Source organism: Lactuca saligna, chromosome 8 (genome assembly GCF_052625555.1).
Source record: "Lactuca saligna cultivar CGN05327 chromosome 8, ASM5262555v1, whole genome shotgun sequence".
Taxonomy (NCBI): domain Eukaryota; kingdom Viridiplantae; phylum Streptophyta; class Magnoliopsida; order Asterales; family Asteraceae; genus Lactuca; species Lactuca saligna.
In genome coordinates, this window is record NC_136424.1 from 76,305,771 (window position 1) to 76,316,643 (window position 10,873).

General features: G+C 36.2%; 1 pseudogene; it reads right to left on the reverse strand.

The window, feature by feature from the left end:
- Positions 1–830: 830 nt before the first annotated feature.
- On the reverse strand, positions 831–10,057 carry LOC145009779 (lysine-specific demethylase JMJ29-like; annotated as a pseudogene).
- Between the last annotated feature and the right edge of the window lie 816 nt (positions 10,058–10,873).

Here is a 10,873-nt window from a genome sequence, read left to right on the forward strand (position 1 = left end):
TTATTTTTCGAAAAACTTTGTATATTTGTGCCTCGAGATCTAATTTCTTCTTTGAAAGCCTTTTTTGCCAAAGATTTTGGTGAACCGCAGTCATAGTTATTCAAATACGGTTTCCTGGAATATTTTGAATGATTTTGAAAATGTGGGCTTGAATCATTAGAACTTGAGGATTCTGGGATTTGAGAGCATTGACCTACTTCAAAATTTTCTATGGGTAACTCATGAAATATTGGCTGAAGAATTGTGGTTCCTTGAACTGATGACCGCGGTAGAGATGACTTGACTACCGCAGGGTAGGTCTTAGATTGAACTTCGGTGGGATACTTGTGAGACATTTGACTACAGTGAGTGACAATGTGGTCTAAGGACAGAGATAGAAAGTCTTTTGAGACTTCGGGGCCCTCAACAATAACCTCTTCATCAATTACGGATGAAATTTGAGAATGTGGGTAAATGGTGTCAGTGATAGGAATTTGATCACATGTGTGACCCGAAACCTCAGGCACAATTTCCTCAATGACACAATTATTGCTTAAATTGTGCAGTCTACCGAAGTGAGTTTTGATATCTTCGGAAAAAGTCTTCTCATTGATAGGGAAATGAAATTCTCTATCAGGAGGGACATACAATCTGTCTTTGTTGAACCGGGGTGAGGAATCCATTGCGGTAGGATATCAATTTGACCAACCCCAATTATATGTATTTTCCACGATTCCATTGTTTACCAAATTTTCAATAGCCTCACTTTCATTAAACAATTTTTCAATTGAGAGATTTAAGCGTACAATTTCTCTCTGAGCTAAATCTCTCTGGTTCAAAGTTATCTCTAATTAGGTTTTTCTTAACATTCTAACATCTTTTTCTAACTCTAGATCCTTCTCTAACATAGCCATCTTAAGTCTTTTGTTGTCCAGTCGTCCTCTCACATGGAACATCTCTTGGGACGTAATGTTCTTCTCATCTAAGGCTTTGTTATAGTCTGTATGGACGACAACACAAGTGTCATTACGATCATCTATGTAGGGTTGACAGTCATGCATACTATAATTTAAAGTTTGGATCATGGGTTTTACCTGTTCGATGATGCTTAGAGTCCCATCCTTTGCCATGTAGTAGTAGTTCTTTTTCAACAGTGTAGATCCATCATCATCCGCAGTGGCCAACATGCGCATTTTCCCTTTTCCTTTAACACTGCCTATGGCCTCTTCTTCGTCTCCGGATGACCAAACTTGATGATCTGTTTTGACATGGGCCACATATGCTCTTGCCTTTTCCTTTTCTTCCAGCTCTTGAGCCATTCTAAGGTAGAATGCTCTGTCTTTGACTACATTAGCCTTACAATCCCTTACGAAGTGATTTTCTTTGTTGCATTTGTGATAAATTACAACATCAGTCTTGTCTTTTGATTGAGTGCTGGAGTCAGTGGTCTGAGGAGACTGCAGTACCTCCTTTGGTTGATTGTTCTGCGATTGCAGTGGAGGATGAGAACTTTTGGGATATCGAGAATGGTTGTTATGAGAACTGAAGTTACGGTTGAATGGAGGTTTGTTGAACTGTTGATTCTTGCGGAAGGAAGGAGGTGGTATATTGTTGAACTGTTAGCTAACCAGAGCAATAGCCTTCTGCAATTCTTCTTCATCATCATACTCATAATCTGCTTCGTATGATTGCGGTGGAGTGTACGGTAGAGCTTGTGCTACGAGAGCAAGTGGTCCTCCGAAGTCAGCACAGTTTTTAAGTACGGTGGATTCTTGTGCTTGAAGCTTTCCATAGAGTTTGTAAAGTGACAAAGAGTGAATCTTCCTGTCGCCTTGGACTATTATCTTAGCCGTAGTCCAATGTCTTCCTAAACCATTAAGGAACTGGAGATTGGTTTCATGGTTACTGCGGATGGTACCCGCATTGGATGACTTGGTGACTATCAGGTTGAACCTTTTGAATGAGTCTTCCAAACTCTCACCAGTATGAGCTTTGAAGTTGTTGAAATCGTTGAGTGCTGTTGTAAGCTTCTTATCTTGTGCTTGTTCTGAGCCTTCGTACAGGTTCTTGAGAACATCCCAGATCTATTTTGCTGATTTACAGTTTATGATAATATCGAAGTTGTCAGGAGCAACTCCGCAGGAAATTTCATAGAAAGAAACAACATCATTTTTCATTTTATCGAGATCATCCTTTGTGGGACGGCTCATGGTTGGTTGACCTCCTCCTAACATGGTTGCAGCGCCGTCAGTTTGGACTGGTGTAAGGACTGGAACATGTGGTTCTTCTTCTACGGATCACCATACATCTCTTCCCAGTGTTCTTAAGTACCTCTCCATTCTTTGTGACCAGTGATGATATTCATTTGCTACCGGTATTGGAGCTCGGTTAGAACCACCAATATTGTTAGAGACATTCAGAGATAATGATTGTGCCATTTGAGATTGTTTTTGTTTTTCTTAAGAAATGAGCTTTAGTGGTATAGAAGGCTTTATTGAAAAATCAGAGTTCTGATATCCAAAAAGAAACCACTTTGGCTCTAATACCAATTGTTGAGAGAAAAACTTGGAGACCCACTTGAACAAAACTAAGAACAAGTATATTGCGGAATAGTTAATCTCAAAGGATCTAAAAGCTCAACAATAATATAGTTAGATAGTTAGAGAGTTAGTTGCGGAAAGTAAAGAAATATAAATGACAATAATTGTTATATCAAGAATACACTTAAGCTGATTCGTAACAAGAAATGCAATCACTCTGAGTTAATAAGGAAGATCAAACTTAGTGATTAAGTCTTAAAGACTTCATCCGAAGAGAGGTTATAATCAGATATGCTTTAGTAACAATTGAGAGTAAGAAGAACAGAAAGATAGAGAAATGAAGAAGATAACTTGGAGAAATGTATTCAGAATAATACGCAAGTTATCAGTGATTGAGTGTAGAGGTAGTTAATACAAGAGAATAAGTCTCTATTTATAGAGACTCTGAACTATTCTAGACTACAACTCTATAAGCATCCATGCAAGGCATACGGGATAATAAAGCATATTAAATAAAAGAAAATAAGTAATATAAATAAGTAGACTGTGGTGGCAAAAGACTGATTGTGGTTGCTGATGAAGAACTGACTCTGAGTGCTGGATTGGTTGCGGGTGCTGAACCGTTGCGGTAGAGAGATGGTTGCGGTAGCTGAGTTCAAGAGTGCCAATTTTATGATTCAACAGGATATGTCCACTATAACACCTATGTAATACCTACTCCTAGATTATCAGCCATCATATCCTTCAAACCTATATTATAACATAAATCTAGGCATAGTATCTACAGTTATACTATCCTAAGGCATCTAACTTATTATAAAGTGAATTAATATTTAAGAAATAAATATTTTTATAAAATCATTTGTTAAGCATGCATTACTCTATGAAAATATTTTAAAAAAATAAATAGGGGTCGTGAACTCACCCGAATAGTGTATCGAAAAGCGCCCGAACCGTTGCAACCAGAGTTTCTTGCCATCAAGAGGGTATTGAAGTCACTACTAGAAAAACAGCCTTTTACGACGCTCATTGCGCGTCGTAAAAGGCTCAGACGACGCGCAAATGCGCGTCAAGGAAGGCCCTGTCATAAAGAGAGACGACGCACTTTTGCGCGTCGTCTATAGACGACGCTCATTTACAACGCGCAATTACGACGCTCGTTTACGACATGCAGTGCGTATCAAGGAAGGCCCTGTCATAAAGGAAGACGACACGCATTCGCGTGTCGTAACCTTACGACGCGCGTGTTAATGACACGCAATGTGTATCAAGAAAGCCCTTGTCAAGAAAGGCCATGTCATAAATGAAGATGACACACATTTTTGCGTATCATAATTTTAAATGTTTTAAAAAATATATTATTAATAGATTTACTTATTTTCAAATTAAATATGTATTTAATGTTTCATAATAGAAAATAAAATATCGTATACAAAGAATAGAATCCATTGCATAAATTTAATTTCATATAAATAATCATTCCATGGAAAGATAAAACAAATCAATAGAAGTTGTATCAAAAATTTACAAACAAATTAGATACAAAAAATACAATCTATTGCCCCTTTACTATTCAAGATCAACCTGCAAGTAGCTAACTAATTTGTACAAATTCACATGTGTTTCTAATCATTTTCTTAAATACTTTACAAACATAATTCATTCATAGTACCTGAACTATAGTTGCAACCTTGTTTCTTCTTCTTCTGAACTCATCTCTTGCAACCGTTGCTCTAAACCTAGTCTGAATAGATACAACAGGTCCTTGTCAATTATGTGAAAAATACAACTGGAGAGTGGCCTACCTTCATAATAGAAACAACTAAAGAAGCAGGAATCAAAGAGAAGGCAATACTCACAACAAACTTCGATAAATAAATTTTATAAAGAGAAACATTAATGAAAATGTAATATATCATTGTATTGTATGGTAGAATGGAATTAGGGAAGGAATGGAATGGAATGGTTCATTCCATTCCATCCAACGAAACAAAACCTAAGCATAAACACAAGGAATCATACCTCTACAAGTTTGTGCCCACTCTTTACAAGTTTCCACCTTTCCTTATCCAAACATAGCACTTGAATATCTCCATCGTCATATAACAAAATTAGTTAAAAAAACAGGGTCAACAGGCAAAACAAGTCTAAAGTTGACAAAGTGTATTCAAATGAATACAACCTCCTAAATAGTTATTATTAAAAAAATTAGATAGCTATTTTGATCATATCTAGTCATGTCTAAGTTTCAAAACTTTTAAGAGGGAGTAGTGGATTGCACCTGAAGTGGATTGCACATTTGCAGTGGTAGCGGGATTTCTCCAGGTTGGATTCAACGGTGGTCTTCCGGTGGTGGATGGTGGTCACCGAAAAACAACACATCAGTAAAAAAACCAAATCAAAGCATCCTTACCTGTTCTGTGGGCAGTAGCCATCGGATTTTGGGGGTGTTCAACGGTGGCCACCGCAAGAATGTCAACCAGAAATTAGCCACCACAAAAATATTAATTTATCCAATAGTATTAAAATTTTAATTAATCAGGTTTTTATGATATAACCCTGGAAAGAAGAGAAATTTTATGATATTCTTGCCTTAAATGCACTCAGTAATTTTATGATATTCTTGCCTTAAATGCTTGGAATCTGACTGCACGGATTCTTTAATCTCCTGGAACTAATGAATTATACTTTCTACTTTCAGTACAATATATAAACATAACCCAAAACATGACAATGATAATGATAATAAAAGAAAAGATACCATACTTGTAGCTTTGGGTAGATTTGTGACATGGCAATTAATCCCCACAACATCAAGCCATGATGATCCCTATTATTTCCAAATGAAGCAATTTAATGCAGTTTGAAAGAGTATAATAACTAGTGGTAAGTTATTAACCTTTAGATTTCTGACTTGATGGGCACATCCAGTAGGTATTAAGACAGCATCTCCAAGCTTTTGGACAAAACTCCATGCTTCAATCCCTAATCACAACCAAAAAATAAAGCACATTCAGAGATTTTATATCAGTGAGAAAGGTGATACATAACACGCCTTGCAAATGCGTACTAACCAAACTCTTCCTTGAGCTTCCTTTTATGGTCCATGGTTAAGTAGAATGTTTGATCATGAATTGGGTGTATAACCTGGACCAAAGAAAATACAATTGAACAATTTAAAAAATTACTATGTAGGATTGTGATGCTACACATAAAAGAATTTCAACTAAAAGTAAGGATTAATACCTGCTGTAGTGGAAGACAGAAGGAATGTCTAAACTCTCTGAAATGTTTTTTGAGATATTCTTCGAGTTTAGGAGTATCTTCCCTCCTAAATATGTCCAACAAAGCACCTCCATCTCCTAAATCAGATCCAACCACACAAGTACCTGAAGTATCATCTTGGTTATCAACTTCTTCACTATCAAAAGATATCACTTGTTTCCTGCCCTTTTTTTTCTTTCGTTTATTTCCATCTGGTCCCTCAACTCTTTTATTTGAACCCTTTCTCTTCCTCTTATCTTTTTTATCAATGTCAAACTCAACTCCTTCACAACTTTCCTTCTTCAATAAATATTGATCTGATAGATTACTAGTAGTTTTATGCCCTTCTTGTTTCTTCGACCCAACAACTTGCTCAGAAGTAGCATCTTTTGTGTTATCAACATAAAGTTCCTTCTGATCCTAAGCACTGTGCAGCGTTTTTAATACATTTATCCTTTTACAATGTTTAGAGTCGAGGGTCACAGTTGTAGCATGAGTCAGCACATTCACCTGCATGTCACTAGAAAAAATATTAACGAATGAAAAGATATAAAATCCAGAACATATAGGGTGTGCAAAACAGAGAATATATCTCTTCGAAATAACTCTTCACAAGAAAAGCTAACATGACGGTTTCAATTTTTGTAAAATGGTTTTATTTTGACATACCAAAATGTTTAGTTCGGGGTTTTGTCTTCTCAAAATAAAGCTAGAGATGATTTTATATTGTAAATCAAAAATAGGCATTGCAAATTTATGTTTAACTCGGATAGTAAATATTCAGCTACTTCATAAAGTTCGCTTCACTTTACTTTTCTAATTAGTGATTCTTTTTTCCATGGTGAGTCCAAGAAGTACTGCAATTACTGCTTTTTATTCTTTAATAACAGAAAAAAGACGAGAAACAGAAGAGGGTTGTTGGTTTCTTCCAACAGATCAAGAAAGGTTCAAAAAAATTAAGATTGCATTCCAACAATATATGCAATCCCCATGTAATATATATGAGACTCTCATAAATTGCAAGTAAACGAACTTTCATGACAGCTTCTGTTATATTTCTTTTAAATATAGTGAAGTCATCAGCAAACCAATTCCTTCTCGTACAAATTGAAATGGCAACTTCTATAACTAAAAGGTTAAAAAGAAAAGTGTGATGATGCCTAAAGAGCAAAATTCAGTTCCAATGATACAAGATGAAATCCAACACTGGTGATCATGTCTTTGCCTAAAATCAGAATAGAAAATTTCAATCAGAAGAATTTGGCATAACCAAACAGAACAAAAACATACCACATCATACTTGTGACTATGAAGTTTAGTTACAGAGTCTCGACGTCCCAATTCTTCAGAAACACCATAAGCTATATATGTTTTAGGACCCATGTCTGGCTTACAAGATTCTTCATGCAATTTGACTGCAAGATTAAGGTAGCCATCACGTGGATGTGTGTACTCTTTAAAGGGTAAACAAGTGATGAATTCAACACCATGACGTGGCAGCCGTTCTTCAAATGAATTTAATGGAGGCCAGTACTCTTTCAGCTTTAGGATCTGAGGCCACCCTTCAGTGTCATATATACCATTCGTATACCAAGCAAAAAACTTTTGAAGATTAACATCAACCTGCATGTCATGAGAAAAGTTGATTAGGCATGTAATATATCTCAATGTAGTATTAACTTAAAGGCAAACAACAACTAAACCCAAATCCTATATAAATGGGGTAAGAGGGAGGTAAGATGTATACAGTCGTATTTTCACCCAAAGGTAGATAGAATGCTTTCATAGATGACATCTGGCATATGAAACATGAGCTCACAATGATGAATAGAGGGGAGAAAAAAAAGCACATACAAAGCAATAAAGTTGAATAAAAAAAAAGGACAACAGTAATGAGGAAAATCACTCCCTAATATTTTTTATTATTGCATTCAGTATCTTATCCCACACAGCATGTCCACCAAACTATCCTTATTTCCACAAGTTCAATATACCTCTCATGTTCCTTCTTAATCAGACAAAGTCAACACATTTAGCCTAACTGCCACCCTATAATACTTCCCCTCAGTTTCAGATGGTAGATATCTCCCTCTCTTGCCCTCTGGTACCCTTCCCTTCAGGGTCCTCAAAATGTCTCTTCTAGTATAGTATCATACACCTTCATCATGATAAACACACAAATATAGAGATCCCTATTTCTTTCTCTATATTTTTCTATGTAAGGCATCTGAAGAGGTGGAACCTCATGATACTATACTAGGAGAGAAGTTCATATCAATAGAAATAGAAAATGTTCTCCCAAGCTTGTATGAACTGTATACATCCACCAATCACCTCAGAACACTAGATGACTAGAAAAGTAAATAAAAGATGTAAAATATAAAAGTACTTATCCAACCTCACACCAATCCAAACAGTTAATAACAGCCTCATCTGAGAGCTTGTTTTCTTTTGGATTTGAAGCCCAACGAAAAGCACCCCACATGACCATGGGTTCCCAGCTCAACCCAAGTGTAGTTTCAAGAACATTACTGACAATCTCAGGTTCCTCTTTTAACCAATGCCACTGGAAATGCTTCAAATCTCCATGTTGAATGTCTATTGCTCGTGGACAATACAAGTAATTGTCTCTAGAATTTTCACGGGAAGTAGCTTTTCGTAATTGCTGATCACCACCATCTGAAGAACATGTGCACCATTTCTCAGGCATATCCCTCATATCTTCCTCCAATTTGTGCATCTTTAAGATATTTTATGCTTTCTCTAGCAATTTTGAAACACTGTCAAGTGACTTTATGTGCATCAACTCTAGAATCCCACGACCACAACCACCCATGCTTTTTGGAGGGAAAAGAATTATGCCATCAACCAAAGAATTCCAGTCATGAGTTTGCTTTTCCTTTGGTGCAGGATCTTCATCAGCCTTCTCAACATCACATGTCTTTTTCCATGCTTTCCTGAATCCCTTAGGGTTGCCATGTAAGTACTCAGGCCCTGGATCTTTAGGTTCAATGATAACTTCTTCTTTGTTTCCTTGAGGGTTGCCATCTTGCAATTCCCAGCAACATTGAAGGCAAAGGTTATAATGACAAGAAGGGCAGCTTCTATGCAAGTCAAAAATTGATGTTTTACAACAGTCACTGCATATATCAGGGAACAATCAAAACAGGAATATATCACCCAAGAAACAAAATCCTTAAAGACTTGTACAATCATTGAAATGACATACCAGTGAATTTGCTTATCCAAGTTGCACTCTACCTTCTTCAACTGTACCTCCGATATAGAAGATCCTGCCTAAGTAATAAAGTTAGGAAAACCTACATAAAGTATGGCTGATTGCCATTTATCCATTCATATTGAGTTCAAGGTCAAAGATTCAAGTTCGTGTCATCCATTATGAGATCATCTATAGAAATTAAGTTAAAATGATGAAGGACGAGACTTGAGACTTCAAGTTAAGAAGTTAAGCAGAAGAAATGACTTTCCTTGCATTTCCATGAAGTCTCAACAATGAACTTATCTAACTCAAACCTTTTCCCATAAGAATGAAATAGTCATCATCATTAGTCAAGAATCATATATATGGCATCACTGATTTGGATTAGATACAATGTGAATTAGAAGGTCCACATTTTAAATAAAGCCAGAAAAATGAGATAAACAACAAAAAAATACCTTGAATTCTAGACTCTATTGCTATCTCTTTCATGTGCTGCTCATTTACATGCTTCAAGAACGGAAAAAGCACATGTAGGATGTAAATAGAATATTGAACTTTCTGATCATCATTACGTTTGAAATCAATCTTCTCTTTGACCTAAAACCAACAACAAATTCAGTATTAAATTTCTTATCTGGTTGAGAGTAAGATCATCAATAAGTTCCATAACAAAAGATGAGCTATAGGAACCAACTATATTGTGCACATTTCGCAAGCAATTTATAGAGTTGTTGTTGCCTTGGCAAACAGGGAAACACTCAACAAACATTTCCTCTGTCATGTTAGGGTACCTACAGAACATAATAAACAAAGAGAGAAAGATGAACACTGCCAGCGATTTAACTACAGTCTGCTTAAAAGACAATTTTCTACAATTGTGCATCAAGTTAGTAAGTTACGGAAGCATGCTTCTATAAAGGTCAATAATGGCTACTTGTTGCACCAGCAAAAAGATGTAGCAACGCTGATACCAACACTGAAGTTTAGTTACAGAGTCTCCATGTCCTAATTCTTCAGAAACTCCATAACCTATATATGTTTTAGGACCCATGTCTGGCTTCAAAGATTTTTCAGGCAACTTGACAGCAAGATTAAGGTAGCCATCACAAGGACGTGTATATTCTTTGAAGGGCAAGGAAGTGATGAATTCAACACCATGACATGGCAACCGTTCTTAAAATGAATTTGATGGAGGCTAGTCTTTCAGCTTTAGGATTTGAGGCCACCCTTCAGTGTCGTATATACCGTCCGTATACCAAGTAAAAAACTTTTTAAGGTTAACATCAACCTGCATGTCATGAGAAAAGTTGATTAGGCATGTAATATATCTCAATGTAGTATTAACTTAAAGGCAAACAACAAGTAAACCCAAATCCTATATAAATGGGGTAAGAGGGAGGTAAGATTTATACAGTCCTGTTTTCGCCCAAGGGTAGATAGAATGCTTTCACAGATGACCTCTAGCATATGAAACGTGAGCTCACAAGGATGAATAGAGGGGAGAAAGAAAAAAACACATATAAAGCAATAAAGTTGAATGAAAATAATGGGACAACAATAATGAGGAAAATCACTCCCTAATATTTTTTATTATTGCATTCAGTATCTTGTCCCACACAACATGTCCACCACACTATCCTTATTTCCACAACTTCAATCTTCCTCTCATGTTCCTTCTTAATCAGAAAAAGTCAACACACTTAGCCTAACTGTTATACCTCTAGATTCCAAATTCCTTGTATGTTAAAGTGACTTCATTTTTTCAACTTTAAACGCTACAGACTAGGTTTTTTTTCGTAATTCAACATATATTACATTTAAAACTATGCACGCGTATAGAAATGACGCGGCATTGAAGAACCCTAGC